At 38.3% G+C, this 23,247-nt stretch overlaps 1 protein-coding gene across 3 annotated transcripts in view; it reads left to right on the top strand.

Moving 5' to 3' along the window:
- The first annotated feature begins 851 nt into the window (after positions 1-851).
- Positions 852-23,247, top strand: part of LOC125266967 (neuronal tyrosine-phosphorylated phosphoinositide-3-kinase adapter 1) — a 46,650-nt gene continuing 24,254 nt past the window's right edge. Inside the window, exon 1 of one of the 3 annotated variants that reach the window (XM_048188134.1) lies at positions 852-1,619. The gene's annotated coding sequence lies outside the window, so the exon portion shown is untranslated. Of the gene's footprint in view, positions 1,620-6,559; positions 7,332-23,247 lie in introns of those variants that run through there. The other 2 variants (XM_048188132.1, XM_048188133.1) reach the window with 2 other exon arrangements.

Below are 23,247 nucleotides of genomic sequence, written 5' to 3'. Positions count from 1 at the left end.
TCTCCTTCATCGCTTGTCTCTTGCTCAAATCACAATGTTTTCTCACTCCAGGCATGGATAGCACACGAAGGAGAGGTGCATCTAATAATAAAGTGATGGAAGTGTTGGGATGGAGTAAGAGAAAAAAGGGAAAATGCCTAGGTTTATGGAAAAGTATAGGCCTGCCTGTCATCAATAATGAGTTGTTCTTGCAGTTGATAGATGGTCTGTATAGGTGATTCTGTGGATGAGTGCCATAACATACTTGTTCAAGTGAATCAGGTGATTGCAGCTAACAAATTTATGTTCTAAAAATGTGGGAACAATGATTTGCAATGTTTCTAAAACACTACAATGTCCAGTTTTCTTGTTGTGATTACATTATTGAAAATGATATGATAATGTTACAACATTCTCCTTGCCTTATTTTTACTTAGAACATTCTTAAAACGTTTATTTTTAATAGTCCATAAAGGCAACGTTAACAAGTACAAAAACATTATATGGATGTTCATAAAATGATGTTCCTAGAATGTTTTCTCAACGTTCTGAGAACGTTCAAGTAAAAACATTTTAAAGATGTTGTTGTAAGAACGTTTTTTCTCACAACTTCACGAGAACACATATCAAATATTAATAATGTTATAAAAACATTCTAAAAATGTTATTTAATAAACGTTTTATCTTAACATTTAGGCTACATAACGTTTGCAAAACATTAGTGACAGTTGTGGGAACGTTCCCTGTTACCTGGATCACGACTGACAGGCGGTGCCTAAAATGCCTATAGTGAAATTCATATAGGATAAACAGTGAATAAAAGTGTATAAAGAGAGATAAATTTGAGAATAATGGAATATGATTTAAATGTTGTCGCGCTGACAGCTTGCGTCTGCACACAGGGAACGCGGACAAAATTGTAAATACGTTCGTCGAATCAGCTGTCAGAAAGGTGGAGGCAAGGGCAGGCACAAAAGTGTAAACGTAATAACGGCATAACAACAGTCGGTGGAATTTATATTTAGTACGGTGAGGGCAGAAAATGTCTCCCTTCATAAAAACAGCAGCATGATACAGCGTCATTTCAGGAGAGCGAGTCGCGCATCAGAACGGAGTCAGTAGCAATGCATCTGCTTCTCCGGTGACCGAGGAGCTCTAAAGCAAGAATATTAATATTGATATCAGCGCGAAGTGCGCCGCCACCGCCGACATATCTGTTTATCTGCGGACTCTGCATTCATTATCGTGAAGTCGTCTCGGGGTTATAGTTTGCAGGCACCAACAGACTGCATTTGTGAATGGTTCTATGGGCCTGCTTTGAACGGATGTTTTTTTTTTTCTTCCTAACGTCGCAGTGAACTGCACCATGGATAGCGAAGCGCTTTCTCATCGTGCTCCGCGCGGAGGGTGAATGGGGATGAGGATGTTGTTTACAAAAAGCAGCCAGCCGTCAGCGCACTGATGCTCGGTGTCCCCGAATATCATTTTTTCATCTAATCTTTTATGACACGTTTGGAAATTACTGTCACCTTCGTCTTTCCTCTATGAAGAGGGCAATGTCATCGTCAGCAGACCGGCGTGGATTTGTTGTTGTCTGATTTTACTACTTGTCCTCTGCAATTCGACTTCACGCCGTTTATGTAAGTCAGTCTATTTTGCACCATTTGTTCTCTGTACAGTGTACACTGAGGGCGGATATGTTTAAATCATACAAATTGTGACGAAATTCGACCTCGATTGGTATTGACTTGTGTTTGGAAAAATAATTACAAACATCTAGGAAAGGCTAGCAATACGATCTCCCACAGAGGAATTGACCAACCGCCTATCACCGTGTTTGTCAATATATAAATATTGTTTTCATTGACTGCCTAATTCATGTGTTGTATTTCTTGAGACAAAAGCTTGTCCATGAAAACTGTTGTCTTGTAAAACCAGGAGTGTATTTTCCTCACTGTCGCCACTGATAGTAATTTTTAAAACGAACAATATGTCTCGGATGAGACATATTGTTCGATATTACACCGTCGATATTTCCTCCACAAAACCTGGCAGAGTCCCTAAAGCAATGTAAAAGTGTAAATGGGTAAAGGGAGCGGGTTTGTGATCATTTGAGCGTATAAAAGTGACGCGTCTCGAGGAGCGTCTTCAGGTAGAGTGCACGCGAGAGTTTTAGAGTTTAGGAAATAAACAGTTAACGGGTGATTTATGAGATATTCAGTATCCGTTTGAAATTATTTAAAAGCGTGCATTTTTTTTAACCTTTTTTTTCTCTATTTTAGTAATTCATAGGCTTTGGTGTGATTAGTCGTGTAACCTGGTCTGTTGTACCGGCGAGTGTCTCCAGAAATATTCGTCTCACGTAACGTCTGCATGAACCGCGCGTGAAGGTGGCATCAGAATGCCAATGGCACGTGCGACAAGCTACAACTGCAGCCAATTTTATTACAGTCGTGATGTGATAGTAGATGGGAGGCGTGTCTGCGTGCGTGTGTGCGTGTAAGTCTGTGGCTTGAACCTGGACGTCTCCGGATCGGTCTTGTGTATTCCTAGTAAAGATTAATAGCACTAAATTAGAATGACCACTGGAGACATTATTCGCGAATTAAAAGCAAGAGAGGCGGGGTGAGCGCGGGGAAAGCCAGTTAGACGAGGAGGAGTAGACTGGAGTACACTGCAGACATGAGGAGACCAGCCCCACCTTGTCTGGGGGTTGTGGAAACGTTCACACAGTGCTTTTTTGGGAAAAATTCTAAAACAATAATAGTCGAATTTGATCAGTTAGTCAGGAGGTAATAATTAATGAGCCATTATCACATTATGAGACGTTTTACAATACAGGATTAAAAATAATTTGAAAATGTGCAGGATGCATAAGACAAGACCTTCAATCAATCCACCTCAATTAATCAAGCAGTTGTAGCAATGTGTATTTCCCTTTTGGGAGTGATGCATTTAAATAAGTGATGGGTGTGTTCTAAGATTTGTGTGTGTGTGTGTGTGCATGGATAGATAGATGGATAGATAGATAGATGGATGGATGCAAACAAAACCAGGTGTCCAGGTGACACCCCTTGTTGGAATAGAGACAGATATGCTGACTGTATAAAATTAAGTGTTGCATTATAAGCCTGTTATATAATTACATCAGTACTGTAATGTCTACATTAATACTGTACTGTAATCTACATTCTTTATGATGCTTTCATTACATGGCTATCAGCAATATATTTGCAGAAACATTTACTTGCACATGCATTTTAGTTCATCTAGGCTAATACATTTCAATGTGGGAGGGGCAATGAAACATTTAGCTGAATTAACTATTAGAAAATGAACTTAATATTATATGATATAAACAAATATATTTTATTATAATTGTATTATATCAAAATGAAAATGTTACATTCACATATTTATTGTAATAATATTTTTCTCAAAAATTAGACCCTTTGCAGTGCCACCACAGACCCTCTGAACTAAAATCTATAGCAACTTCACTCAAATTCATGCAGCACAATAAGAGTGACTTCTAGTGGCCGGTAAGAGAATACCTACTGTCTCTCTATGTCGGTCTCTCACCAACTCTGTCTCTCAGCTCCCATTAATTTGTTTTTGAAATTTGATGAAACAGCATATGACAACAGCATGTGGGATAGAGCGAGAGAGAGAGAGAGACATGAGCAAAGAGCAGAAAGGGTGAATAAGCATAATAAGATAATGAGCAGATAGTTTTAAAGACTGTGTAATTGGAAAATAAGAGAATGGAAGTGCAGTTGTGAACAAGGTAAAGAGAACATCAAATGATCTTGAGGATTTACAGGAATAGAAACCGGGGAGAATATACAGTGTGTTGGACTGAAGGAGAGACTGTATGTTTGTGTGGCCCTGATTAGACTTTGACAGATGTTCCGTTGTAAAGCTCATTTTTCGGGATGGGCTTTAGTCCTGTCTGTCTTTCTGTCTGGATGATCCAGGCTCAGGATTTATGCTGTAGATTTCCTGAAAGGACTGAATTGAATTTTTATGGCATGTTTGCATCTGAGCACCAGTGTGATGTCTGTTTTAGGCTTAAATCAAATGAGATGTAGGAAGGGTGGGTGAAGAAGTGATGAATAAAGATGAATGTTCGCTAATGTGACGCAAGACAGAATTATTAAGGGAAAGCTGGGTTAGGTGTACATTAGAATGAACCCTTCAGGCACTGAGGCTTACTGTATGCTTGGCAGAGTAGCAATCCATGTATTTCACAGTAATGTTCTGTTAGTGAAGTGCTTTAGCATACTAATGTAAAATATAACTTGGTTAGTAAAGCATAACGCTTTAATGTAGCACTGTAAAGTAGTGCTCTCAGATAGAATGGTAGTTTTAAGGATTTTATCTGACAGCAGCTATATGTGGATTTTCATATGTACACACACTTGCACATATACATAAAACCACAATTAGGGCCCGTTCAGATAGAACACATTTATTTATTTATTTTATTCCACTGCACTACTTTTCCATTGTTTTTCAATGTAAACAGCGCATGACATGGCATTTGAAAATGCGCCGCTCAATTTGAAAGTTCAGCTTTTAAAAAACATGTCTCTAGACTTTGTGCTTTGTTTTTATTCCACTGACCTGCATCTTGCGTTTTTAACAGCAAAAGCGCATTCTGTGTGAACCCGCCCTTAGTCTGTCTTTGGAGGTATTGTAGATAAAGAGAGGCACACTGAATCTGGTGAATGCAGAACATGTTTTGCTCAGGACTCCAGGCAGAAAATAAAAAAAGAATGGAAGAGAAAGAACATGGAGGAGAGGCCAGCGTCATTGGGGACCCTCACGAGCAACATCAATGTTTCAGATTCAATAGAGCATAGCTTGTATACAGACTGAGGAAACAAGAAGGGGGACATTAAATTTTCATGGTTTTAGTTTGATTTGTGGACCTGGTTTCTACTGAAGGAATTTAAAAGCAACAGAAGAATTACCACCACACATGTTGTGTGTTCTAGGTCCAAAATAGCTACTGCTACGTAAAAAGTCTTCCACTTGGTTGCACAATATGTCATATCTGTTGCAGTGTAACATAGAAACACTTTCAGGTCAGAGAGTCCAATGCTTTTAGCAAGGAAGACAGGTAGAGGTTTTTGGAATAGTTGTCTAAGCATTAGTGTGTTCTGCACTAAATATTTGGGGGATTTGTTTTACTGGAGGAGTATCATGTGGTTGGATCTGGCATCTGTCAGAAGCAGCCACTGTGTTGCTGTGAACCGGGGGAGTCCTTCACAACTAGGGCAGAGCAGGTTACCACTTTGCTTTATTTATGGTAGTGATTCCCATCCAGGAGTGCATGTAACCCAGGGGGTACCTAAAAATTATGGTTTTGGCTTGTTAAACTTATATATCAGAAAAATAAATATTATAAAAAAGTTTTAATCTATTATATATTAATCTATATTTAAAAAATGATTATAAATCTAAAGTGTTTTTCAGTTTTTCAGAAAAAATGAGTGTGTATATAATGTGTGCAAGATCTATACATTCAAGTGTAAGATGTAATTTAAATTTTGTCCATAAATGTAAAAATATTTGTTGCATAAAATGAATAAAATTAATTTACTTTGCACTTTATATACACACATCCAATCAGGCATAACATTATGACCACTGTCAGGTGAAGTGAATAACACTGATTATCTCTTCATCACAGCACCTGTTAGTGGGTGGGATATATTTGGCAGTGAACATTTTGTCCTCAAAGTTGATATGTTAGAAGGGCAACCGTAATTTGAGCGAGTTTGACAAGGGCCAAATTGTGATGGCTAGACGACTGGGTCAGAGCATCTCCAAAACTGCATGGGCGGCCAAGACTCATTGATGCACGTGGGAAGCGAAGGCTGGCCCGTGTGGTCCGATCCAACAGACGAGCTACTGTAGCTCAAATTGCTCAAGAAGTTAAGATATGAAAGGTGTCAGAACACTCAGTGCACTGCAGTTTGTTGCGTATAGGGCTGCATAGCCGCAGACCAGTCAGGGTGCCCATGCTGACCCCCTGTCCACCGCCGAAAAGCACCAACAGTGGGCATGTGAGCATCAGAACTGGATCACGGAGCAATGGAAAAGGTGGCCTGGTCTGATGAATCAAGTTTTCTTTTACGTCACGTGGATGGCCGGGTGCGTTGCTTTTACCTGGGGAACACATGGCACCAAGATGCACTATGGGAAGAAGGCAAGCCGGCGGAGGCAGTGTGATGCTTTGGACAATGTTCTGCTGGGAAACCTTTGGGTCCTGCCATCCATGTGGATGTTACTTTGACACGTACCACCTACCATTGTGTCAGACCATGTACACCCTTTCATTGAAATGGTATTCCCTGGTGGCTGTGGCCTCTTTCAGCAGGATAATGTGACCTGCCACAAAGCAAAAATGGTTCAGGAATGGTTTGAGGAGCACAACAATGAATTTGAGGTGTTGACTTGGCCTCCAAATTCCCCAGATTTCAATCTAATCGAGCATCTGTGGGATGTGCTGAACAAACAAGTCCGATCCATGGAGGCCCCACCTCACAACTTACAGGACTCAAAGGATCTGCTGCTAACATCTTGGTGCCAGATACCTCAACACACCTTCAGGGGTCTAGTGGAGTCCATGCCTTGATGGGTCAGGGCTGTTTTGGCAGCAAAAGGGGGACCAACACAATATTAGGAAGGTGGTAATAATGTTATGACTGATCAGTGTACAACACACATATATACACTCACTGGCCACTTTATTAGGTACACCTCACTAGTATCGGGTTGGACACCCTTTTGCCTTAATTCTTTGTGGTATAGTTTCAACAAGGTGCTGGAAACATTCCTTTTTGGTCCATATTGACATGATAGCATCACGCAGTCGCTGCAGGTTTGTTGGCTGAACATCTATGATGCGAATCTCCTGTTCCAGCACATTCCAAAGATGCTCTATTGGATTGAGATCTGGTGACTGTGGAGGCCATTTGAGTATAGTGAACTCATTGACATGTTCAAGAAACCAGTTGAGAAACCAGCTCAAGATGATTTAAGCTTTGTGACATGGTACGTTATCCTGCTAGAAGTAGCCATCAGAAGATGGACATGGTCAGCAACAATACTCAGGTAGGCTGTGGTGTTTAAATGATGCTTAACTGGTACTAAGGGGCCCAAAGTGTGCTAAGAAAATATCCTTCACACCATTACACCACCAGCAGTCTGAACCGTTGATACAAGGCAGGATGGATCCTTGTTTTCATGTTGTCTAAGCCAAATACTGACCCTACCATCTGAATGTTGGAGCACTCATCAGACCCGGCAGCGTTTTTCCAATCTCCAATTGTCCAATTTCGGTAAGCCTAGCAGTGAAAATATTTTTACTTCTCTCATCACAGCACCCACCTCCTTGTCCTCATCTTACCTCTGTACACACATGCAGATGCACACACAGACGGGCAGTCTTTTGTTCACTTATATACTCAGCACATGAAACAGATGTGCAAGAATACACACTTACACCATATACAAAGCAATACTCAAAACAAAGTCTTCCCTAGGGATGAGTATATGAAGTGGTCCATTACTCCACCGTCTGCCCCAACTTCAGCATGTGTGCTGTGTTTGTGTACACTATGTTTTTGTACATATGTTTAGGCATGATGTCTGTGCTCCTTCCCCAAACACACATTGTTTTTAAAATCCAAATCTTTCTTTTTGAGTTGAAGGCCCCATTAATGTATGTCTTAAGAAGGTTTTTCGGTGTGGTGTGCGCTAATACACACAGATGTTACAATGCCAGATTGTGTTTCCTTTTTCAGTTATATTGTCTTCGCAATTCTGCTTTTGCAGGACGCGTGTGAGTGTGTTTGCTTTACATGTTTCCATATGTATCGACATGCATGTGTATGTAGCATGTCACCTTGATTACTGCAGATTCCAGTGAGCATCATGAAGCCAAGGGCAAACTAGGAGAAAAAGAGAGAGAACAAGGGAAGGAGTGAAGCGAGAAGGAGGGGGAGAGGAGGTCAGCGAGTGCTTCCGTGAATAAAGTGAGAGAGAGTGAAAATTGGATGCAGAAAACAGGAGGAGAACAGAGTGAAACAGCAGTGGAAGGGAGGAGTGATTTAGAATCGGGACAAGGAAATATATTTTGTCAGCTTGCAGAATAAGGCAAATACTGGTAATTCCTAGTGATGGTGCACTTTGTTTCAACAAAACACACTTGGACACATGTTCAGATGAGTGCTGCGTGTAAGGAAGCGGTTGCTCCTCCACAGTTCTTCACTAATTGGCAGTCTGCTGCAGTGCTCAGTGTGTGATTGCTTGTGTGTATGGGTGTTTTCCAGACGGTGCAATCAGACACAGCTTCCCTCTCTATGGAGTGTTACTCTGCTGGACAGACAGACTGCAGTTTGTGTGCCATGGTATTTTGTTTTAGATTCCCAGAGATGCAGAATTACTACGTTAATACGTAACACGATACGTTTAATGTATGAGATAGCAGTTTGGATAGAGATGGAGAGAAAGCAGGATATTTTTAGTCCAGAATTCATTAAATATTTATCATTTATGGAGTGTGTTTTTGGTCTGTGGTGAAGGTATGTGTATTTGTGTGTGGGCCAAGTTGTGCCTAAATTGTCGGGATTAAATGTCCCCACAAGGATAGTAAAAACTGAAGTCACTTGTGTTATAGAGAGCTGCCAACATTTCCCATGAGGACTATTGCTTAATAAACATAAATATATGACTTCTTACAAATCTAAAAGCACACAAATCTAAAGTGTTGTTAACTGACAGACTAGGGCTGAGTTTAAAGGTCCCGTTCTTCGTGATAGTTAGTTAGTGTGTAATGTTGTTGTTAGAGTATAAATAAAATCTGTAAAATTTTAAAGCTCAAAGTTCAATGCCAAGCGAGATATTTTATTTAACAGAAGTCGCCTACATCGAACGGCCAGTTTGGACTACATCCCTCTACTTCCTTCTTTAATGACGTCACTAAAACAGTTTTTTGACTAACCTCCGCCCACAGGAATACACAAAAAAAGGGGGCGTGGTCTTGTTGCGCTCCCATGGAGAAGAGCAAGAGTTGCGTTTGTAGAGTGTGTTTGTCGCCATGTCGTCGAAACGCTGTTATTTTCATCCTGCAGTCCAATCACCTTTGTTTGGCCTTCCCAGGGACGCTGTACTTAGAGATCAATGGTTACAATTTATGTTTAACTTGGTTCCCGAAAATTATAATCCACATGTAAAACTATGTTTACAATAACACTGAGCGCATGCATCTCCACGTTATGGTAAGAGGCGTGACCTTTCCGGGGAAGGTGTGCTAAGCTCCTGTCGAATCACGACACAGGAACCGCTGGCACAATCAGAACTCGTTACGTATTTCTGAAGGAGGGACTTCATAGAACAAGGAAGTCATCAGCCCGTTTTTATGACAGTGGAAACAGCGGTATACAGATAAGTAAATTATGTGAAAAATACTGTGTTTTTTTACACGCGAAACATGAACACATGTTATATTGCACACTATAAACACAATCAAAGCTTCAAAAAAAAACACGAAAAACGGGACCTTTAAGTCCTTTTTTATGCCCTTCCCTCGCTATCTTCCCTTGGTCTTGTTCTCCCGTATGTATGTCATTGCTTATGCTGCACAAGTGCCCTCCACAATTATTGGCACCCTTAGTAATTATGAGCAAAAGCAGCTGTGAAAATAAATCTGCATTGTTTATCCTTTTGATCTTTCATTCAAAAAATTCACAAAATTATAACCTTTCATTTAAGGAAAATAATTGAAAGTGGGGGGAAACTTACATTATGAAATAAATGTTTTTCTCCAAAACACAGTGGCCACAATAATTGGCACCCTTCTATTCAAAACGTTTTGCAACCTCCTTTTGCCAAGATAACAGCTCTGAGTCTTCTCCTATAATACCTGATGAGTTTGGAGAACACCTGACAAGAGATCAGAGATCATTCCTTCATGCAGAATCTCTCCAGATCCTTCAGATTCCAGCTCCATGTTGGTGGTGCTTCTCCTCAGTTCACTCCACTCATTTGGAACACATTTGCATGTTTGACAGAAGCTTACAGCATTTGCCAGTATACTGCCAAAATAAAAGCCTGAGGATTTGAAATATTAAAAGTTTGAGATTTTGACCGTTTTGAAAGTTAGGAAATTAAGACTTGTAGTGTAAAATAAAATGATTATAATTATAATATATTTTACAGTACAAACTAATTTACAACAGTAATATACTTTTGTCTTCATTATTATAATTAGAATTAAAACAATAACAATAAATGAACACCAGTGTGAATGTAAATGTAGACTGAAACACTAAAACAACTAAAAAGAGTTTACTTTTTACTTTTAAGTACAGCTACAAATCCAAATAAAACACAATATTTTAACACTTAAAAAAATATTTTATTTATTTACACACATATCATGTGACCTTTAAGTGGTATTAAATTTAGCATAGAAGAGAAAGGGAGGGCAGATATGATTTATTAGCATAGCGTGTTAGCATTATACGTAAAGACACGATCAAAGCAGGTCAGTGTGCCACCATGAACAAACAGAGCATACACATGCACAGAAGGCCACGGCACCAAGCCAGTGACTGAGAAGGGTCTGTTTGCATTACTATAAGCAATGCTCCTATGAGTTACAACTACTACTACAAGTTATGCCTCCCACAAAGAAAAAAAACATGGGTGTCATTTATAGAAAATCTAAATTACATTTATTTTATGTTTTATGTATGAAATGTTTGTAAGGCTAAAATATATTGATTTCAGATCTTATGAAGTATAAATAATAAATCTTGAGGCAATGAGATCCAGGCAGTCCAGCAATGATTATGTCAGAGTTCAAATTTGAACAAACAAATTAAGTAATTAATAGTTAATAATAAAATCTAGAGTATTGTATCTAGAAGATGAAGATCAGAATATAGAGAAAGAAGGAACAAAATTAAGAATGAAATGAGAGGTAGAAGAGAAGAAGCAGAAGACGTAGAAGAAATGTGAGAAGCAAGAAGAGCAAAGAAAAAGCTAAACTATCAAAGACCCAGTCCGTTTTATACCATAAGGATAGGAAAATTTACATCCCACTCAAACTTATGTTTTGGTCTAATAAGAAAAGGTCAAACAGACTTATCCATTATGTTATAGTTGGTGTAATGGCTAGGTCAGAGTGACTGGTCAAATGTCAAAGATAGATGAAAATCTAAGATACAAAAGATATCTAACCACAAACGTGTCAACATAACCAGTCACATTGGAACACTTTGAAGAACTATTGAATATAGCAAGCATACATAAAAAGAATAACCATAAAGGAGTAGATTAAAGAGTAAATACTTGAAAATATGATGAGGATTAATATATGGAGTAGGAGTACATGAATATAGGAAATCAAAAGTAATATTAATAAATCATAAGCCATAAATGATTAACATGAAATATTAATAAAATGCATGAATATGAATATTGACCATTTTGGATCCTCCATAACTACTATTACTGAAAAATGCAATAAATTATACAAACACTGCATACCTATTATTTGGTAATTAGTTACAAAACCTTCCCCCAAACCTAAACCTGACCCTATTCGTATTTTCATACACTACAGTGTGTTGTGCACTACAGGGCCTCCGTACATACAGCTTAAAAATTACTGTACACTGTAGAAACTTTTTGTGTTTTTTTTTTGTTTTGTTTTTTTTTTTTTTTTTGTTTTTACAGACAAATGCAGTAAAATGCTATAGTAAAAACATCTTAATTGCTTAACTGTAAGTTACCTTACAATATACAATGAAAAACTGAAAATGGTTTAACATCACATTTTACTGTGTTGTCAAATGTATGGTTTTTGCAAGTATTATATTGCCATATAATTTAAAAAACAGTAAAATTTAAATAATATTCTTAGAAGTCCCTGCATTACACATAACATATCACATTTTTTAAATAAATAATTTACAGTTGATTTCTGGTAAACCCAGCTGCCAGTTTTTACAGTAAATTTAACAGGATTTTTTTTTTTTTTTTTTTTTTTTACAGTGTAAAGTTTCATATTTAAATTACTGGGGAAATAAACAGGATGAATTACACACTCTTTGAACTGTGGAATACAGTCAATAAGCTTTATCACTAGGTGGTGAATAGTGAAAATAATAAAGCGAAAGTGAAGTAGAAGAGTGTTACTACTAAAGGAAAAGGGGCTATGACATTCCCCAATTGGCTTTATCCTTTCGATTACCTGTAATAATGGATTTTAAGAAATCTCACTTTTCATTTTCTAAATCATTTGCATGATTTACTATATATATATATATATATATATATATATATATATATATATATATACACAGTGCCCTCCACAATTATTGGCACCCTTAGTAATTATGAGCAAAAGCAGCTGTGAAAATAAATCTGCATTGTTTATCCTTTTGATCTTTCATTCAAAAAATTCACAAAATTATAACCTTTCATTTAAGGAAAATAATTGAAAGTGGGGGGAAACTTACATTATGAAATAAATGTTTTTCTCCAAAACACGGTGGCCACAATTATTCTCACCCTTTTATTCAAAACGTTTTGCAACCTCCTTTTGCCAAGATAACAGCTCTGAGTCTTCACCTATAATGCCTGATGAGTTTGGAGAACACCTGACAAGAGATCAGAGATCATTCCTTCATGCAGAATCTAATTTAGTTTCATCTGACCATAGAAGCCGGTCCAGTTTGAAGTTCCAGTCGTGTCTGACAACTGAATATGCTGGAGATTGTTTCTGGATGAGAGCAGAGGATTTTTCTTGACACCATCCCGAACAACTTGTGGGGATGAAGGTGCTGTTTGATCATTCTTTTTAGGCTTTCTGAGACTCAAGACTCAAATAATCTCTGCAATTCTCCAGCTGTGATCCTTGGAGAGTCTTTGTCTACTCAAACTTTCCTCCTCACTTCACATTTGGACGATTCAGACATGTCCTCTTCCAGGCAGATTTGTAACATCTTTAGTTGAATGGAACTTCTTAATTATTACCCTGATAGTGGAAATGGGGATTTTCAATGTTTTAGGTATTTTCTTACAGCCACTTTCTATTTTGTGACGCCCAACAATCTTTTGCTGCACATCAGAACTATATTCTTTGGTTTTACCCATTGTGATGAATGATTAAGGGAATTTGGCCTTTGTGTTTCCTCATGTTTATACTCCTGTGGAACAGGAAGTCATGGCTAGACAATTTCATGTTCATGATCACCCTGGTGTGCTAAAAAAAAATGTAAATATGAATGGCAATATACTTCAGAGATATTTTACTCATAAGAATTTCTAGGGGTGCCAATAATTGTGGCCAACATGTATTGGAGAAAAACATTTATTTCATAATGTGAGTTTCCCCCCCACTTTCAACTGTTTTCCTTCAATGAAAGGTTAGATTTTTGTGATTTTTTTGAATACAAGATCAAAGGGATAAACAATGCAGATTTATTTGCACATCCATCTTTGCTCATATTTACTAAGGGTGCCAATAATTGTGGAGGGCACTATATATATATATATATATATATATATATATATATATATATATATAGTAATATATATATATATTTGCACAGTGCAATTCATGGTTCTGAGTGCTATAGGCTGCAAAGGATGCAGTAGATGACTGCTATCCATCATTGGATTTCAAATAGCAGAGGGCTCTATGATTCCCTTTCATGATAATTTAAATCCACTACATATTAAGTTAGACCTTATGGTGCCTCTTTTGGTCAAAGCAGTATATGCTAAAGATGCAGTCACATTAGCAAAAGGCATAGTCCTCCCAAAAATGACAATTCTGACATCATTAACCCATACTCATGTGTTTACAAACCTGCGTTACTTTTCTCTGTGGAACAAAATGAAGATAATTTGAAGATGATTTGCTGGTAACAAAAAAATCAACCATTTCTTAGAATATATTCTTTTGTAATCCACAGAAGAAAGTAAGTCAAACAGGTTTGGATACGTGTGTTAGTAAATAATGTTGACTCACTGTTCATTTTTGGGTGTACTATCCATTTAAGTTAAATTTTGTTGTTGCAGTATAAGCACTGTTTGCCTCAATTGTAGTACCTGAATAGGGTTTATCAATAGTCCCACTGCTAAACACACACTGCTAACATATACACACAGGTGCTGCGGTGTATATGTACCAACTGATTTCCCTGTGGGTGACACTCCCAGCATGTGTTTTTCTTCTTTTGACTCCATCCCATGACAGTTCTGTCTGGTTGAGTTGCTGAGTGTGCTTTAATAGCAAAGCCCTAACAGATTGAGTGTGTTTGATAAAGTAAAGCGAAGCGAACACGTACACACATGCAGACTGGAATCCTACAGTGTGAGCATTGAGCTAGAAGACGAGAGATGGAGACAGACAGAGAGGGATGTGGACGGCAGTAGACAGTGTTGCTAGGAGACCGCACACAGTGACTGGTGTGAGAGACATGGTTTCACATCCCTCCCCCATCCCTACAACACACTTCCTTTTCTCTCCGTTTGTTTTTTCATTCTCGTTCCTGAATTCATTGTCTCCACATTCCCCTCCATTCATCTTTCTGCACTTGTCCTCCTGTCTGTCTGCTCTGATCTATATATCTGCTCATATCTGTCTTGCTTTGCTCTCTCTCTCTCTCTCTCTCTCTCTCTCTCTTTCTAAGCACCTCCCGCCAGACTCTTTAACCTTCCCCAACCTCTCAGATGTGGTCTCCTCTCTCCTTCTTCTTTTTCTCCATCTTTCTAGCTACTCTTCCCATTTCTCTCTCTATATATCTAATTCATCTCTCTCTGTGTCTCTCATTCACACTGTTGTTCGGCACGAGAGCGCTCTGAGCTTCTGAAGTGACAGGAGAGCAGTCGCCAAAGCGACAGCTGGCCGGTCACCATGACAACAGCCAGGTGCAGTGTAAAGGGACAGGACAATAAGTGAGGGACGGGTTATGTGACTTCAGTTTACACACACATGCACGCACAGGTTTTGGGAAGATATGCAAAATCTGCCATGAAAATACAAGACCAAATTTACACACACATACACGTTTGTCTATGTATTGCTTTATTTATGCAGTGGATGTATTGCTATGTGTGTGTATGATGTGTGTAAATGCCATCTGCTACTGAGCTTTAATGATCTATATAACTGACCTTATGACCCACACATCTATATAAACATGTGTGTATGTCTTAACTGGATGTTGCACCTGTAATGAACTGCTTGAAGGAATTTTATGTGCTTAAGTATGTGTGTGGACAACATTTATATACAGGATATCTGAAATATTTCACTAATTTAAGTAAATTGGGTAAATTTTTAAGACTTCAGATGCAAAAGCCTCTAAGTGCCATCTTAAATTTTCTTCTAAAATGAGCATTTTTATCAAGCTTGTATGTTTATGTTCAGTAATTTCACTTTAAAGGTGCCCTCGAATGAAAAATTGAATTTACCTCGGCATAGTTTAATAACAAGAGTTCAGTACATGGAAAAGACATACATTGAGTTTCAAACCCCATTGCTTCCTCTTTCTTATGTAAATCTCATTTGTTTAAAAGACCTCCGGAAAACACGCGGATCTCAACATAACATGACTGTTACGTAACAGTCGGGATCATTAATATGTACGTCCCCAATATTTGCATATATGCCAGCCCATGTTCGAGCATTAGACAAGGAAAGGCTGTATTAACGTCTGGATCTGTGCACAGACAAGGTAAGCAAGCAAGAACAACAGCGAAAAATGGCAGATGGAGCAATAATAACTGACATGATCCATGATAGCATGATATTTTTAGTGATATTTGTAAATTGTCTATCTAAATGTTTCGTTAGCATGTTGCTAATGTACTGTTAAATGAGGTTAAAGTTACCATCGTTTCTTACTGTATTCACGGAGACAAGAGCCGTCGCTATTTTCATTTTTAAACACTTGCAGTCTGTATAATGCATAAACACAACTTCATTCTTTATAAATCTCTCCAACAGTGTAGCATTAGCCGTTAGCCACAGAGCATATAGCCTCAAACTCATAGAGAATCAAATGTAAACATCAAAATAAATACTTTACTCACATAATGTGAAGCATGCATACAGCATGCATGACGAACATCTTGTAAAGATCCATTTGAGGGTTATATTAGCTGTGTGAACTTTGTAAATGTGCTGTAATATAATCGAGAGCTCGTGTGGCAGGGAGCACGCGATTTAAAGGGGCGGCGCGCTGAAAAAATCAGTGTATAGTTAATGATGCCCCAAAATAGGCAGTTAAAAAAATTAATTAAAAAAAATCTATGGGGTATTTTGAGCTGAAACTTAACAGACACATTCAAGAGACACCTTAGACTTATATTACATCTTGTGAAAAAGCATTCTTGTGCACCTTTAATGGCAATGAAAATGACCTATTAATTGCCATTAAAGTGAAATTACTGAACCAAACATATGAGCTTGATAAAAATGCTAATTTTAGAAGAAAATTTCAGACGGCACTTAGAGGCTTTTGCATCTGAAGTCTTAATTTGTAACATTGATCATGTGACAGACACATGACACAATATTCTTCCTCCATTGAAGCCTAAGATGCTCTATGGATCATTCTCAAATCATGCTGGAGAACATGATCATCAGGTTTTACACAAACCTGTGGTGCTTTTTTCATGAATTGAAATGATGATTTTTTTTTAATTCAACTTATCACAATTGTTATGCTGATTGTAGAAGCTGGCATATGTCCCCAGAGTGAAGTCTGTCATTTCATGTGAATGTCATGTGACATTTTAATGTTTTTGACAAAGTCAAATAAATAAATGAATAAAATAAAATAAAATAAAATAAACACACATGGATAAATCAATATGATCAAAATATAAAAAAAAAAAAAAAAAGATAATGTAGGGTGAATTTTCATTTCACCCAAAATACATGTAAAGATACCAAATGGAAGCATTTCCATTAGTGGTCTTGTGATGCTTGATGTATATACTACAATTATATATATATAAAAAGAAAGATAAAAAATATAAATTAATACATGCAGATGGGATTGGTCTCTATAAAACATGTCTTACTGATTATGTTGTCATAACGTAAAATATGCTTTAATAAATCAGTAAATATGTCTATAGTGATGCTCAAAGCTCTATGTGCTGTATTCATACTGAAGCACACCTTTACGATCAGTTATGTTGTATCAGTTACAGTATTAGACTCTGTCACTTTCTGTGCAGTTTGAAATTGTATCTGTGATGCCGTGTTTGCAATAGCCTCAGTGTTTGGTAAAGTAACTGTGTTTTATCAAGCTCTGTGTTACGTATAGTGATATATTTCATGTTGTGGAGAGTATTGATCTCTGCTTATTGTGGCGTCAGTCCTGTTGTTAGGTTTGGGAGGAAAAACTTTGAGGGGAGCATGTCCATGTAAGCCTGCCAGGAAAAACAATATCCACACTTCCACAACTCTCTTGATATCTGTCTGTCTTATCATAGTTATAGCCTAGGGGAGCTTTCATTGATTCCCATTTTCATGTGTTTCCATTAGATGGCAAAACAAACCTGTCTAACCCCCTCCAGAGCTTTCATGTGTGTTACACGAACATGCATACTAATCAATACATGATATGATTATGTATGACAGTCCCTGTGTTGGGTAGGGCTTTGGTTTGCTTTCTGGTTCAAGAGTTCATACTCAGAAGAGAGCTGTAATGTATAATGTAAAAGAGGGCCATCAAAGCCATTGGCATTACTCACTTTTTTTTTTATCTTGATTTTGTTTATCTGTTTGCGTTTAGATTTATGTTAATATTATTTCTACCTAAAGGGACACATAATAAAGCACAGAAATCATGTTAAAAGCAAGTACTGGGACAGGCAGATGGGAACATATGATGCCTGCTAAAAAAAAATGGATGGATGGATGATGGATAGATGAAAATGGTCAAAATGGTCTAGACTGAGCTTGAAGTTCTGAACTTGCAGATGAGATGTGGACCATAGGATAATATGAAGAACTGATTTATCAGCATAGTAGTGAGTAGAAAAACTGTCAATGGAGAAGTCTGGTTTAGAAGCAGAAGGCATTGGCTGAGTTGCTCAGATGGTGAGCAATATAGAGTGAACAGAGTGAGCCTCTCCAGCTGACTTGGTAGTTAATGTTATTCAGGTAAAACATAAAACAGTGGTCAAGAAATGTCAGCCTGGAGATCATAAGTGTGTAATTCACAGTTTCAAAATCTCCAGAAGAATTAGAATATGTTCTCATCTGAGGCAGTCATCAGCGGGGTGGATGACTGGACCATGTGGTGGGTAGTGTCAGTGTTGGTGGAGTTGCAAATGATGGCCACTGTTCAAAATGTTTCACTCTGCCTCTGTGTTTGTTTCAGCAGTGTGTGTGGAGGCAGGAGGACGTGGGGGAGGATAGAGAAAGATGAGAAGGTGGAAAACGGGCATACGTTAGAGGCTAAACGGTTCATTCATGTGTTTGCTGATTCGTGGTGACAAAAAAATTCTGGAGGAATATGGAGAAAGGTGTGGTATGTACTGAGGTCTGCTGGGGAAGTGATTCAGGGGTTGATACATTTTATACATGTACCTTTCATTGTATTACCAGTTGTGGCTTTTAAACACAACATTACACTTTATATGCACTGTACCTTCTGATGGTTCTGCATGTTCGGACAGAAGTAAAGGTGCGATATGTAAGATTAGTATGTAAGTAGTTAGCATCAAAGTTGTAGCATCAAAACCAACAATCTCTGGTAGTGTCTAGCAAGCCACAGTTGTTTGTTTTGCACATTTTTGATGGACCACAATTATTAAAGGGTTAGTTCACCCAAAAATGAAAATTCTGTCATTTATTACTCACCCTCATGCCGTTCCACACCAGTGGCGATTTCTTTAAGACTGCAAGGGAAGCTCGGCTTCCCTTATAATGTCACAAAATTAATGGTCAAATATGTACTATTGTATTAACATTTTATTGACTAAAAATGCGTTAGAAAACGTTCATCTCAAAGACGAGTTCGTTCAGAATCAGTTACATATAGCAGGTCGGCTGACTCGATTTCCTTCTCATACATTCCCGCAGCGTCACAGTGCATTTCCCTATTGAAGCCCAGCGTCCATTGACTTCAATGGGGCTGCTTTGAACGGTTTTTTTCAGCGCTTCGAAACTAGACGGTCATTGGATAAACGCTGCGATTATGTCCCGCCCACGGACGCTCAGCGTCTCTGGGGGTGAATGGGGAGTGGGCTGGCCCGGACTCCGAGCTTCTGCGTGATGATTGGAGGGTCTGTCGAAAGACTGCCTTTTGACTGACAGCGATTCTGTACTATAAGGAATCACTGAAGCCATTCGCGCTCAGTCCCATCACGGATTTCTCAAGTTCAGTCGAAATAAAAACTGCTGCAACCTATTTCTTTGATATTTGCTTGGCGAAATTGCTTGATTTTCATCATACATTTCACACAATTATACACCACATTCCTTGTTTCAGTTTTACAGAGTTTAATATTTTTTTTTTAGATCATTCATTCATTCCTTCATTCATTCATTCATTCATATAACGTTAGTAGGCTAGGCTAGCGTCGTGGGGGAAACTGCGCACGATGGCAGACGGTGCTAATATTGTCGACCTGATTTTGGCGAAGCCATTTGAAAGTGTTCCTTACGAGGAAAAACTTAGAATTAAACAGCAGGGCAGATCAACACCTAAGATTGATTTAGTGCAAAAGATAGGGAAAAATAACAGGTCTTTTCAGCTCTCCTGGTATGACAAAGTTAGCTGGCTGACTGGAAGTGCTGTGACAAATAAAATGTACTGCTGGCCATGCCTCTTGATGAAACCATCTGCAGGTGTAGAAAGGAGCTTCTCCTGTTTAAAGCGACTCAAGTCCTACACCCGAAACACAATGGGCCAAGGCCGTTTAAGCAGCCTAGCTCTGCTGGCCATTGAGAGGACACTGGTCAAGTCACTTGAAAAGACTCCTAGTTGTTACGACAGGGTCACAGACCATTTTCTTGAAAAGGAACGTAGGGCAGAATTTACTTTTAAATAAATAGACAATTTTATGATGTAGGCCGAAAATGAGCTTCCCCTCTCTGACAGACCAGTAGCCGCCACTGTTCCACACCCATAAAACCTTCGTTAATCTTCGGAACACAAATTGAGATATTTTAGTTGAAATCCGATGGCTCCGTGAGGCCTCCATAGGGAGCAATGACATTTCCTCTCTCAAGATCCATAAAGCAGTGCTTCCCACAGGTTTGAAGTATACTTGTGGTGGTAGCCGGGTGAAAAAATCTCCTATTACCCACGGCACAAAAATGGTCTACTACATGTGACAAACAAATAATGTGTGATTTTAACATTATTTTTATTCATTTAATTTTAATTACATAGCATACTATTACATTTAATTACATACTAATATTATGCATTATTATGCAAAATTACAGCACTTAAATGGTTATCCTTTTTCTATGTTCTCCTTGCTGTCATATAGTGTCTCTCTCAGTGAATGGGACACAGATTTTACAAGTAAAATTTATATAATGAATAATTTGTGTCAAATAATGTTCTTAGTCTTTTCTTCCTGTGGGGGAGACTACAATAATTTAATATGAATTAAATAGAAATCAAATTAAATACAATTTATTGTGTAACCAAAATACCAATAATGCCCAAAAGAAAAAGAAAAAACAATAATTGTAATAATTCATTAACTTGAGTTCATTAGCAATCGCTTGGCATAAATCTGCGCTTTTCATTGATTGAGAATCACTTTGAAGCAGACTGAAACGCTGTTGCGTGAGCTTGTAGGACTCGCAACAGCGCCCCCTTGTGACTTTGCAACATGCAGCACCTGTGGAAATGTTCGCAGGAGTAAACAGTTCTGACGCACACACAACGAGCAGGTACGGAACGACTAGTTAATCGATCGCGGATGGTTTCATTATCTTGGGCGGATATAAAAGTATAAGAGGATAAAAATAATACAAGCAAAAATGTGTTTCCAATATACTTGGGTGGCCGTTATTATACCTAGGCGGCCCGCCCAAGTAAAGTCTATGTGTGGGAAGCACTGATAAAGGTACTAAAAACATATTTAAATCGGTTCATGTGAGTACAGTGGTTCAATATTAATATTATAAAGCGACAAGAATATTTTTGGTGCGCCAAAAAAAACAAAATAACGACTTTAGTGATAACTGATTGAACTGAATTGAACCACTGTACTCACATGAACCGATTTAAATATGTTTTTAGTACCTTTATGGATCTTGAGAGAGGAAGTGTCATTGCTCCCTATGGAGGCCTCACGGAGCCATCGGATTTCAACTAAAATATCTTAATTTGTGTTCCGAAGATTAACGAAGGTCTTACGGGTGTGGAACGGCATGTGGGTAAGTAATAAATGACAGAATTTTCATTTTTGGGTGAACTAACCCTTTAATAATTCTTTGCTTCAAGTTCTATTGCCAAAGATAACCCCCAAGCGAAAACGGCTGAAGGTAAATGCGACAACTCCCATGATTCTATGCTCCATCACTGAGTCATCAAGCTATCGTTATTGTTTTGAATAAGTAAACTCTAGCAGTGAAACCTTTACTATCCACCCCCCTCAGCAATCCAGTCCAGGTTCTCCTTAAGTCTATAGGCCTGGGACAAAAGGTCCCGTTTTACCCCCTTATCGACAGCCCTGGTTACTTCTATGGATGGATGGATGTGTTGTTCAGGTGGTGAACAGAGTGAGCCTCTCCAACTGACTTGATAGTTACCATTATTCAGGTAGAACATTAAAAAATGTCCTGGGCTCGAGAAAAAGGGGCCAGTTTTAACCCCTTATTGGAGATGGTCCTCACTGCAGAACACAAGATCCAGGGGGCAGTGTTGGATATAGATCCAACTCCTCCTACTTTACATATCCCTAAACCTACCCGTCTCCGCCCCCTGGATCTAAACCTACCCATCTCTACCCCCTGGATCTGGATCCAACTCCTCCCACTTTACATATCCCTTAACCTACCTGTCTCCACCCCCTGGATCTCGAGTGTTCTGCAGTGAGGGGCTACTGGCTTATCGACAGCCCTGGTTACTACTAGTAGTACTTGCTTGTCTTAAAAGGGACCTATTATGCAAAATTCACTTTTACATGGTGTTCGAACATAAATGTGTGTTGGCAGTGTGTGTACACAACCACCCTATAATGATAAAAATGCATCCACTCCTTTTTTTTTTTTTTTAAATCCCCATAAACTATAAGCAGTGTCTCAGAACAAGCCTTTCGCAGATTCTGGGCAAAGTGATCATAAACTGAAGGAATTTTTAAATTAATCATAACTAACATTTTTTTTTTCTTGCAGGATCAATATTTATATGCTTTAGAAATGTAAATGTCCCCAACACTTTGGCCAAAGTCAGTGTGTGTCTGAAAATAACAAAAGGAGAAATAAAACTAGACAGGTGTCCAGTTTTGTTATGTATGTCCAACCTCATGGTAGAGGTATCCAGATTTGCTCCTACCTAGTAACAAAGAATTATACATTTGTAGAACCAATCAAGTTGGAGGAAAATGATGTAATGAATCGTGTCACCTTTACCATGTTTTTTTTATATTTATAAAAACTGTTGTACTTTCTTTGTCGGGGGATTTTCTCTGAAATTGGTCTGAGATCCTCCTGGCCGTGATTAAAGCATATTCGAAGGCGTTGTCTGGAGTCTGTCTGGTTACTGCTGCACAGCAGGTTAGTGGAACACTAAAGATCTTAATCCCAAGATCTTAATGTTCATAGATGGTGAGACGCTGTCCGACTCGAAGCAAGTTGTCACCAGTAGAAGTGCTGGAGTTTGTATGTGTCGATTAGGAGATGTTTCATTTAGTTTAACTTAAGTCAGGTGAGTAGGGGAATTTATACCACACGTTTTTGCTAGCACTCAAAAATAGGTATACAACATGGTATAATAAATGATCTGTGATGTATTTTGAGCTGAAACTTCACAGACACATTCCGGGTACACCTGATACTTAAATTACATCTTGTAAAAAGGGGCATAACACAGGTCCCCTTTAAATTTCCTCTCTGATGTATGTTGTGGTATTCTGTTGAGTCCTAAAGATCGATGAAGTGGTTATGAGTGTGGTAGAACAACTGTATATACAGTATAGTACTGAGAGCATTAAGTGTTGATTAAAGGGTGGAGTTCAGGTTGGGTA

The sequence above is a fragment of the Megalobrama amblycephala genome, linkage group LG4, assembly GCF_018812025.1.
Source record: "Megalobrama amblycephala isolate DHTTF-2021 linkage group LG4, ASM1881202v1, whole genome shotgun sequence".
Lineage (NCBI taxonomy): Eukaryota > Metazoa > Chordata > Actinopteri > Cypriniformes > Xenocyprididae > Megalobrama > Megalobrama amblycephala.
The sequence above is the reverse complement of the archived record's forward strand: the minus strand, read 5'-3'. Positions and strand labels throughout refer to the sequence as shown.